General features: G+C 40.9%; 1 non-coding gene and 1 pseudogene across 1 annotated transcript; both read left to right on the top strand.

The window, feature by feature from the left end:
* The first annotated feature begins 1,176 nt into the window (after positions 1–1,176).
* Positions 1,177–2,953, top strand: LOC122061055 (annotated as a pseudogene).
* Positions 2,954–9,223: 6,270 nt separating this feature from the next.
* On the top strand, positions 9,224–9,330 carry LOC122062183. The gene has a single exon (XR_006134813.1). It is a non-coding gene; the product is annotated as a small nucleolar RNA R71 (small nucleolar RNA).
* The last annotated feature ends 2,908 nt before the right edge of the window (positions 9,331–12,238 follow it).

The raw sequence follows: 12,238 nt of genomic DNA, 5'->3' as shown, positions 1-12,238 counted from the left end.
GTCAAATAGTAGAGAAAGTATGAGTACCAAGCTTGTCATTGCAAGTTTCCAGTCATCCCAGGCAACTGGTTGTGAGATTCCCTAACCTTTGATTTCCATTATATACATGTATGTGTGCTAGGGTTAGTTATGGATGAATGTATACATGCTAGGTTAGTTGTGGATGAACTGTAAGTATGCTAGCATGTTGTGGATGTATATGCTAGGTAGGGCTTGACTGTAGGGCATTGATATAAGCCCAAATTTACTGTATCCTTTATTGAGTGCTTAGTGGGTGCTAAGCACTGGGAGTGGGTGCTCCCATGTAGTAGGTGCTACACATTGTACTGGTACTAGGAGTGCCATCTCAGCTTCGGCTTGAGAAAATTGGGTGTGGATGCACTTGACTGTAGATGCAGAGAAAAGTAGTGTATTGAGTGGGTACGGAGCCTTTATAAGTACTACTCCGGGGATGTAGGAAAATTGCCGAACCTCATAAAAATCCTGTGTTGTGGGTGCTTGTTTGTATTTTATATTGAAGTGTATAGAATACGGAATGAGTGTACACACTTGGAAATGCCTATGAGAGGCTAAGTGTGCATAAGACTGTGTGTAAACAGGGATAGGTGTATCAGGGTTTTTCGTGTCAGATATCAAACAAGTTTTAGGGATCGGAATTAGACTCACTGATTCACCCTCCTCTCAGTGATTGACGGGTTATAGCAGTGATGTCATTCAAGACTGTGGAAACATGGATGCTACTGAGATTGATGATGTTAAATCATTTGAAAGGAAAGAAGAAGAGAATGATTTAAGTTTGGTGAAGTGGGAAACTGCCACTGATGAAGGAGTTCGGATCAAGTCCTCGTACGTGAACATTCTCATATGGGCCTATGATGAACTCGTGGACTCCACTACCTCTCTCCCTTAATTGTATTATTCTATGGATTTAGTGGAATCCATATGTTCATCACAGGCTCGTATGAGAACGTTCTTGTACAAAGACCTGATCTGCTCTCCTGATGAAGGGTCTGATGGAAGGACTATAGATCCACAGACAATATCAGATGACCAAGCCATTAAGGAGGAAAGTTAGGCTAATGTTGAAATCCTAAACAGTAGGGGAGACATGCCTCCATCGCTTGCAACTTCTCCGACAATGGATGCATTGCTTGCATGTGCCACAACACTGATGGGATGTACTGTGCCAAGCAGACAGCTGTGGTGAGAGCTTCTAATGACTTCTACCCCCGAGACCCAGCATTTCACACTATCCATATCTCCTCAGTGGCATACAACACTCTTGTCCTTGGTGAATTCATGCAACCCGATTGGGATATGTTCCATGTAAATTATCATCAAACATCAACTTCTTTATTTTTATTATTTGATTCTAGCCATAAGGTATATGTGCACTAGTTGCTTGGTAGCTTGAAACATTCAAAGATGCGCTATCTATGTCAGGTATAAATTGCCTTGTATTAAGCATTTTAGATAGCTTTTGTTTGGGTTGCAAGATGCTGGTTATAAAGTATTCTTTGGCTTGTCTTCTATTATTCCTTTAGAGCTCTAGTCAATTGAGTCTTACTGGAGGATTTTTGTTTATTTTGCCTCAACAAGTGATAAGCCAGGCAACCACAACTTGCCTTGAAGAAGCTGGTTCTCCCTGATGGTCCTGTACTGCATGCCCAAACTCCCTGGCCGGCCTACCTGCAGACTGTCTTTTTGTGGACCCTGCTAGAGAAGGAACCAGGTATGCTGTCCATTCTCATCTTCTGCTTCTTATCAAAGAAATAACTAATCAAGTAATCATAGTAACCCTTGAAGACTTGCAACTAAGTGGATGTGCTGAATTTTATGAGTTGTAAATGTGATATGCAGCTTGCTGAAGATATGGAAAACAAACAAATGCTCTTACGTGGTGGCTGTCTTCAACTGCCAAGGCGCTGGATGGTGTAAGATAGCCAAGAAGACACATATTCACGATGCATCCTGTTGAACTCTCTCTGGCTTTGTCCGTGCTACTGATGTTGAAGTAATAGATGAAATTGCTGGACCTGATTGGAACAGCGAAACCAGTGTCCATGCCCATAAATCAGGTGAGTAAAGCCTTCTGGATGTGTAGGTACCAAATATGTGGTATCAAACAAAAGCTCTTACATGGTAATAGGGAGACTTTCTTATGGTAATAATGATGCATTTTTCTCCATTGCAGGGGAGTTGATTCGGCTACCAAAGGGTGCTTCACTGCCTGTGACCCTCAAGGTCCTGGAGTGTGAACTCTACCACTTCTTATCCTCTCAAGTTGAGCCCTTAATGGTTCTTCGTTCTTGATGAGTTTTATCTCCATCAATGGTGATCTTGATTCTTAGTTGGCCAATTGCATATATGCCAACGCTAGCAGAAATGCTTCAGCTAATTACATTCTTCTCCCCTTCCATGCTCTTCTGTGATGCAGGAAATCGCATCCAAAATCTCCTTTGCACCTATAGGACTGCTCGACATGTTCAACTCCAGTGGTTCTGTGGAGCAATAAGAAGTTCAGAATTCTACTGGCAAGAAATAAGAACTGTTTGATGGTGAAGTTTCATCCGAGCTTCCAATTTCGCTCGGTGAGAACAGGTCTCCAACTACAACCGTGGTCCTCGGGGGATGTGGCCGGTTTGGTGCCTACTCATCACAACGCCCACTGAATTCAGCTACAACCCTGAGACTGGACTACTTACTTTGACCATCCCGGTTCCTGAGGAGGAGATATACAAATGGCCTGTTGAAATCCAAGCTTAAGTAGATGAGATTTGGTGACTGAAGAAAATGAAACTAAAGAAAAGTTCACCATTATTGGGGCTAGCAGGGTTTAGAGGGGATGAGAGAGAGAAAGGACCAGTATTGGCTTGGGGCGTGCTGGGAACAAGGTGTATTTGGTGAGAGGTGGAGATGTATCTCATTTATCACTAATATGCTATGTATGCAAAGAGTGAGCTAGGGGAAAAGAAACTCTTTTCTGCAAGTGAACTAAGTAGGGAGCCGCTTTGTATTGCTCTTTGTAATGAAAGTGGTTATTAGCAGTAGCCTTCTTTGATTTTATCTCTCTCTCTCTCTCTCTCTCTCTCTCTCTCTATAGCGAGTAGTACACTCTCCTACTGCGTTCCTTCGAGTTCAACAAAGTTGCGCTTGGACTCAAAGAAAACTTTAAAGAGAGACAATAGAACAGAGAAAACAGAGGAATGCTCTGTGAAACTACAAACACACAATAGAAGAACTTGAAACAGAGGAAGAATAACATTTAGAATTGTTTTCCAAGTTCTGGGGGCGTCATCTATATATAGAGGAGACATGCCATTTGGAAACACTCCAAGAGAACCCAAAAGATGAGTGTCTCAAAAGATAGACATACAAAGGAGTATGGATCAGGTCCTCATTCTCGTTTGGTGTTTCATTCACTTAGACTCCAGTTAATCTCTCTTCTTTAATTGGTTTTTTATTTTGAATGGAGTTCAAGTGTGGATCAAACATCGTATAAGAATCATTGTGGTACAAAAGACCAAATCTAGACTCCAATAAAAAAGGGGGCTAGAACTAATCAAAATTTCCCTAAAATTTTCTTATATAGAAAATTTCCTAGAATGAATCGGTGTCCAGGCCTCATCAAATTTTCCTAAAACTTTCAGGATAATACTCTTTCATTATAAAAAAGGCTAATTCTAGACTATGATGCAAAGACAACATTGAATGGCCATTAGTTCATCAAGGTGCTTTTTCTGTGGGACTGTTGCTTTGGGTGTAGTTTGACTGTGTTCTTGAGAAAGGATGTGGTGAATCTTTACGTCGTTAGATAATACTAAAAACTATCTTGTTGAAGATATATGGAACATCAAAATCTGACAAGAATATTCTAAGTTCATTGTCAGAAAATCACCCCACAAAATTAGCTCTCCCAGATGGCATGCCCTTTGGAGTCTACCATGGGTCTTTCATAAATTGGAAGCCCCTCCACATTTTCTCACCAGTTCATTTCACACCTCTACACTCCCCCTTCTCCTCCCTTTTAACCCCTCAAGAGCCCTTTCCGTTGGAAATCCAAAATCCCTCTGAAAACCTGGGGAAGGCTTGAAACTAAGGGAATCCCAGAAAAATCTCTGTATGATTGAAAAATCTTAAAAGATCCAAAAATTCTCAAAACACCCCTAAAGGTCAAAATTTCATCAGGATCGAAGGGGGAGCACGAAAAATCTATAGAACTGTGTTGATAAGCCCTTTTAGTCACCAAAATGTATTTTCTCTCTCCTCCCTTATGTACATTTTAGTCCCTTTACTTGATTAATCTAATTAATGGTTGATAATTAGACTGCTCAAGTACCCATGTTAGGGTTTCTATTCTAAACCCGAGGGCCCCCTTTCTATCATTTTGAACTGTCTACTATTGCCATTGTCATAATCAATTATTATGTATGTCGTTACCATGTTAAATCAGTATAATATATATGATATATGTTATATATGCATGTGCATTTTCAAAACCCTGGTCATGTAGTTACGCTGCCGGATTTTTCCAAATAGTTTTTTCAAACACATAATTTTCACATGTAGTTCATGCCATGTGGAACTACATTTGATCTCATCCCTAGTAAGTAGGGATGTAAACGGGTAACTGAAAATCCATATGCAATCCATGATTTTCGAATCCAAAATTTTGGTTTCCATACAAGATCCGAATCTGTTCGAAATAAATCAGATTTAGATTTGGATGTTTCCATTTCGGATAAGATAATATTGGGTAATTAACTATCCGATTGTAAAATTTGATTAATTTACTATTTTTTTTTTTTAAAACATATGATATTTTACTATATTACCCATAATATAAGTATATTTTATTAATATACCAATCCTAAAGTCCTAATCCAAATAGTCCATAATCCTAACGAGTATGACAATAATTTATTTCCAATGAAATAAGTAATCAGAGTCGAAATTCCGTAATTGATATAGCTCAAATTGGTTTACTAATCGGATTGTTTATCGGATCTGATAATATTCAGATATCCAATAAATTCCCAAATTCAGATATAATATTAGTTTTCTAAATTCCATTGGATATCGGATTGGATTTGGATATGTTATTTGGTAAATGGATTTGAATTCAGATAGTAGTGAATCCGAGCTGAATTGGATCCGTTTAGATCCTTACTACTGCAAGGACAATTGGCATCCTCTGACTGCACATGCAAAAACTCAAGGGGGAGTTCGGTCCAATTCTAAATACTAAAAGAAAGAAATAGGAAGGAGAAGAAATTACAATATTAACCTTGCTTAATAAGAGGTGTAATTACTATGGCCAATAGCAGAAAATAGAGACTACAATAATGGAAAACAATCATATACTTCTCTTATCGACACTAAGACCCTTGTGGTATTTATCCCACTCCTACTTTCTTCGCCTCACATCCCTCTACAGCCACAACAAAGGTACATGTAGTGAGCAACCAGTGGCTGGGAATCCCTTGGGGTGTGTGCCCAAATGCTTCTAGCCGCCATATGCTCAGTACAACATTGCATCGACTGCAGAGGATGTGGAATCTATTTCTTCCATTTTGAAATATGGGGCAGTTACAAATCTTTCACACCTAAGGTTCGGTGGTTACAATTCTTAATGCATGTTTTATGGGTTACAATCATCAACATCGAATACCCATCAGTGGGTTGCCCAGATGGTTAGGGCAAATTGGGGATTGTATCAAAAAATGGTGCACGGTCCCAGGTTCGATTCCCCATCTGTGCATTTGCCATTTAAGTAGAGATCGTGGTAGTGGGTTATTGTGCTAGTCTCCCCGAGGATTAGTCAAGGTGTACGTAAGCTGGCCCGGACACCTTGGTTAATAGAAAAAAAAAATCATCAATATCAAAAGTTTCAAATGCCAACGACTAGTTTATGGATAAGTGTTTATATGGGTTACAATTCTTAATACCCATTTCATCGGTTACAATTATCAACATCGAACATTCAAATTCCATAAGTATTGATGTGGTGTTACAATTCTTAATGTCCGTTTCATCGAATACAATTATCAACATCGAATGCTCAAATCCTAACGACTAGTTTATGGATGAGTGTTGATGTGGCAATCTTGGGCCACACCAACTTACAAATCTAGCTGGTCTTAATGGCCATATATTGATACATATAGCTATTTAATAAATGGTTAGGTTGTCAAGTGAATGTACTACAAGGTTATTTTGGTAAATGCATGTGAAACATCTGTTGATTCTAGAAACTTCTTTTGCTTATAAATTTTGATAACTTCTCTTCCTTTTATCCTCCTTATTTTTCACCAAAAGCCTACTACCTGTAGACACCCAATTTTGTCACCCTCCCCTGGCTATGATGACTTATGGATCTTGGACGCGATCTTTCACTTCCGATCGACAGAGATGACAACTGACTGAGGTAACTATTCCCAGAAGCACTCCATACTCACCAAAATCCCCAGAAGACCCATGTGAGAGAAAATAAGGGTCCAATTATGACATCATATACGAAGGAATTCGGTCCTAAATGACTATACATATGCATAGTACTCAGAATCATGATTCCAACGATATATCGTATGTCAAAATTGGACCATCAGATCTCCCCCGCAATCATTCCCAGAAGTTACTCTATGAACACCCAAACCCTGCCCATGCGAGCACTCACGCCTTGCCTTAAGTGCCCAAACCCCGCCTATATGAGCACCCATGCTTTGCCCTGAGTGCCCAAACCCTGCCCATGCGAGCACCCATACCTTGCCTTGAGTGCCCAAACCCCGCCCATGCAAGGCCCCATGCCTTGCCTTGCACCCCACCCGCACCCCGCGTGTGCCCGACCAAGCCCTGCGTGCACTTGACCAAGCCCCGCGCATACCCGACCAAGCCCTGTGTATACCTGGTCAAGCCCCGCGCATACCCAACCAAGCCCCGTGCATACCTACCAGAGTTCCAACACCCATGCCAGAGTCCCTGCACCCATACCAGAGCCCCAGCACCCATATCGGAGCCCCCCTTTCTGGAGCTCCATCACCCCTACTGAAGCTCCTGCACCCCTGCCGAAACCTTCGACAGCCCCGCCATGGATTGGAATTCCCCTTCCGACGATCTATTTGGAGAAGAAATTCCCTCTTCACCCGCTTGTGTACCCTACACTACCCCGCTAGCCTCCCATTGGTCCATAAAGGAATCCTTTTATCCTATTGGTACAAAAAAATTACCTTTCCCCCATTGGCTAAAGAAAATTACTCTCTACCCCATTGGTCCAAAATTTTTGACTTTCACCCCATTGGTTTAGAGAAATTACTTTTCACCACCATTGGTTAAGAATTTTCTCTCTCCTCCCTATTGGTCTAAAAATTCTATAAATACCCCCCTCCCTTTGGTTTTAGATGCAAACAAACAACAATCCAAGCCTCCTAGTGAGCATCCCATAGTAGTGAAGCTCTGCCCTCTCTCCTCCCCTTAACCCCCTTGAGGTTTTTCAAGTCTTCGAGGTGATCTTCATAAGATTCGAAGTGTTCTTCGGGCCTTCGAAACTCTTCAATCCCTTACCTTATTTGAGTGAGATTTTGTGTAGGAAAAGTTTTCCCTTAGTTTCCCACCCCATTTTGAGGTTTTTCAAGTCTTCGGGGAGATCTTTGTAAGATTCCTTCAAATCTTTGAAGTGTTCTTCGGGCCTTCAAAGTTCTTCAACCATTTAGGTTTCAGCCCATTCCTAGTAGAAGCTCTGCTCGAGTGCCACCTCATCCTAACCATCCCATAGCAGATCCTAAGCGGAAGCTCTGTCGGAGTGCCATCTAAGCCTAGCCCTCCCATAGCCTATCCCCAACAGAAGCTCTGTCGGAGTGCCACCTCAGCTTAGCCCTCCTATAGCTTATCTTTAGCGAAAGCTCTACCAAAGTGCCACCTCAGCTAAAATTTGAAAGTAACCGTTCCTAGCTGGAACTCTGTTCGAATATCATCAAGTCAGCATCTCTTGAGAAAGGAAGTTAGAGGTCATACCATCTTCCCCTAAGCTAGGAGAATCAACAGGAAAGTTCGTACTAGTATCAACCAGGGGGTCTACCCCTCTTGACCCGAAATAGGGGTCAAGCTCAGGTATAATTTCTCAACAGAATTAGAAAAATGTAGACTTTATATTGACCTTGTTTTAGTGTATATAGTTTTTTAAATTCAGTCAATGTATATATGCATGGTTTTAAGTATCTCCGATACCCATACGATACCCTCCGATATGTATCTTAAATTTAGTCGACTGATACGATACACACCGATACGATACATTGCATTTTTAAAATCATTTCGTATCAATATATATCCTACAATACATACCGATATGCATCAATACACCACTAATACACATCGATACGATACGACATGCCTCGATACGACTCTATGAAAAATATAAAATTGAGGTAAAATGTACGTTTTTGTATGTATTGGTACGTATCGGTGAGTATCGGTATGTATCGATCGGTATGTATCGGTATATATCAACACGTATCGGTGAGTATCGATATATATATCGGTACGTATCGGCGAGTATCGATACGTATCAGCGCTACGGTCATATAATGACCAATATGGGTAATTTTTCAGAAAAAAAACGATTTTTGAAGGGTTTTTGTTCCAAAGTTGTTGTCAGCCATATTTTTTCTCTAACTAAAGTGGAAATCAAGGTTGGGAACAAGGATTTTACATTTATGGGACAACTACAGACCTTGAATTCTTAGTACGATACCCTCAATTTAGTGTTTATGCATAATACATGTTATCAATAGCTTTTTTTAACAAATTCTTTATGCAAAAGTGTTTAAAAAAATGTTTCCTATCCATTTATGTGTGTATCTTTAGCGTATCTTAGTGTATCTTCGATACGATACGATACCCTCGGATACGTATCTGAATTTTGACCGACCGATACGATGACCGATATCGATACTTTAATCCTTGGCCTCAATCCTTTTGATTAGGCTATCTAAGTAGGCTTCCTTGGCTACTATCCCATACACAACATATCATTTCTCTCCTATGGTTCTTTCATTTTTTTGGCTTGATTTCCACTCATGGGTTTTGCCAACTAAGTTAAGTAAGAATTCTCATGCCTTTCCTTCATCTGTAAAGGATGTGAATCCCCCAAGGCACATAGACTCTCATTTTTTTAGTTGGGTAATCAATACCCTCATAAATTATTTGGCATAAATGTCATAAGTCTAGGCCATGGTGAGGGCATTCTTGGAGTAGATCCTTGAATCTCTCCATAAATTTGGAAAATGACTCACTAGGCTTTTGCCTAAGCTGAAGGATATCACTTCTAAGCTTATTGATCTTGTGAGTTGGGAAAAAGTCTTGAGGAAGACAATTGTGAAGTGTTCCCATATGGTTATGGAATTTGTGGGTAACCCATACAACCACTTCTTAGCTTGGTCTTTCAATGCAAAAGTGATGAACCTAAGCTTAACAGAATCATCAAATAGCTGATGGATCTTAATTAAAAAACATACCTCTTCAAATTCCCTGAGGAATTGGTATGCATCTTCAGAGGTTAGCCCATAGAAGTGGGGAAACATAGTAATGAATTGAGATTTGAGCTCATAATTATTGCCCTGGGCTTGTGGTAGAACTATACAGGAAGGTTGGGTTGCTCTAGCAGGATAGAACCTATCTTTTAGAGGAGGGGGTTGTGGTGGCAGGTTCTGGTGTTGGTCTCGATTGGCTTGTTCTAGTAGGGTAGCTTAGTCTCCCATAATGAAAGGTATTGATGAGAGAATACGTATAGGATCCCTACTGTTGGATTTCTCCCTTCTAACCGATTCATAGTATTACGTACCCACCCAGCACTCATGCAATAGAACACTACCTACAGCTAGAATAAGACTACCACAAACACAAAAGAATGGAATATTTTTTTTTAATTTTTTTGATTATTTATTTTATTTATTTATTTATTTATTTTGCTTTTTACAAGCTTACCAGCAGGGATCTAGGGTTGCTCAATTCCTAATGTACTACTATAGGGTAAAACCTGTATTTATCATACTGTGAGGCTTGGCGACCTCCACCGATACAACTATTATTGCAAGTTGTTCTTCTTAGGAATTTAATAAATGATAAAAGAAAAAGAAAACAAAGCACTCTGATTTATCAAAAGAAGGTAAAAAATAACATGGAACTATCTCCCCGGCAATGGCACCAAAAACTTGTTAGAGATTTAAAAGTAACCGCAAGCGTACAGATCAATGTAGCTAATGGGTCAAACACAAGGAGAGCAGCCACTTTATTTTAGCTTCTTTTAGTAACGTGAAAGTGTACCGATTAATTATGGTGATCAACTTCTAACTACCGACCTAAAACAAATGCAACTAAAAACGTCATTACCAACACAACTACGGAAGTTGGAATTGAAATTGCAAAAAAAATTGAACGACTTAACCATTCACATCTAACCCCAACTATTCGTCATCTGGGAATTTAAATACTCAAACCATGCAATTAAAAAGCAAATAACTGAAAGTAAAAGTGCTAAAATAAAAAGTTCTGAAAAGTAAATAAATGTGCAAATAAAGGGGACAAAGGTAGAAAGAGGCATACAAGTAGGCGTCTCTACTTAGCCCGAGGGATGCATCATAAATAATATGAGCTTCCCTACTTGACCAGAGAGTGACTCTTACAAGGGCTGCTCTACTTAGCTTTAGGAGAAGGGAGGCAAAGTAAATGACTGAAAGTAAATGCAATAAAAGGATGGTTCTATGGCTAGAGAAGAGCAAAGAAGGAGCGAAGGCAAGTCCGTCAACTTTGGCGTTGCTATGGGGCCTTGCTTAGCTCAAGGGGAGCAAGTATTGGCTAAGGCAAAGTGGTGCCTCAATGTTACGAGCAAAGTGGGGAGGAGCTCAAAGGCCATGTGGAGCTCAGGGAGGAGCTTGATTGCCAGATGGGGGAGCTAAAGGGGTCCCTACAAGGTGCTCTCAACACCATAGTAAGTAACCAAGAGGAGATAGTTGCCACCTTCAAGGCTCAAGTATGCAAAGGGGTTGGATAAGGTGGAAGCTCAATTGGAGAAGAAGTATGGGAAGAGTAGGAGGACAGCAGCGAGGGAAGCCACTACCTCTCATGACATGTCTAAAGGAGAGGCACTAAGGCACAGGCGTGATAAGAGGAATCGGTTCAAGCCTAGAGACAAGTGATTCCTATGTGATGAGCTACATTCGTTTAAGGATTGCCCCAGGAGGAAACCTCTTAGTGCCCTATTGAGAGAACGGAGACAACCCGACGACGTTGTAGGAGGCTCAAGTTATGTGACTACAACAAGAACCCCAATAGACGTTACTCCTTGCGAGAGGGAGGCTAATTTGGTTTCTGATCCAATCATTCAGAGACACAAACTATCTGCTTATGTAGAGTATTTAGTCAAGTGGAAGGGGCGACCAGAAAGCGAGATGAGATGGGAGACAACTGGCATGCTAAGGGCTCGTGAATAAAAGTGCCACAAGGAGGTTGCGACGAGGGCATCACAGATTTAGTGGGGGAGAGTGTCACGACCTGCCCAACATAAGCCCACAGGCCTAGCTCACCAAGCCCATGGACTTAGGCCATTGGGCTAAGGTCCAAGTTCTAGAGTTTTCTACAAAGGTGTAGTAACTCTAGATATTTTATTGTAGATATTTATAGAAGATATTTATAGGAGATATGTTGGGAGAGATTTCTAGAGCTCCACTAAGGAGGTGGGAAGCTTCTAGTTTCCTCCCTGACCGTTGGATGGAGGACATTTGTAAATATCTTAGCCATCCATTGCAAATTTGGGTGCCTATAAATAGGTGTTGTCTCATTTGGCAAAGGCATTCACCAAGGACCAACCAAGAGTATTCAACCAAGCAAGTGAGTTCTCAAGCCTTGTACTCAAGAGTTCTCTAGTGCAATACAAGTTCGTTCTTCTCAAACTCACTCTTGTGTTCACTTCTTCTCTTCCGAAGTCCCTTAAGGAGGGTGGGTTAGGTTAACTTAGTACTAGTGGAAGTGCTAAGTGCCGGTGTGGTTGCTTGGAAAGGTCTAAAGCTGTGACAACGTGCTCTTGAATGGCCCAAGTGTGTGCCTATGCATGCCCCCAAGTGTTGACTACATGTGCCCATGTGTGCACATTGAATGGCCACATAACACCCCAAGTGTTGACTACACGTGCACATTGAATGGCCCAAGTGTTGTCTAACTGTGCCCATGCGTGCCCACAACTGTT

The sequence above is a fragment of the Macadamia integrifolia genome, chromosome 14 (genome assembly GCF_013358625.1).
Source record: "Macadamia integrifolia cultivar HAES 741 chromosome 14, SCU_Mint_v3, whole genome shotgun sequence".
Lineage (NCBI taxonomy): Eukaryota > Viridiplantae > Streptophyta > Magnoliopsida > Proteales > Proteaceae > Macadamia > Macadamia integrifolia.
The sequence above is the reverse complement of the archived record's forward strand: the minus strand, read 5'-3'. Positions and strand labels throughout refer to the sequence as shown.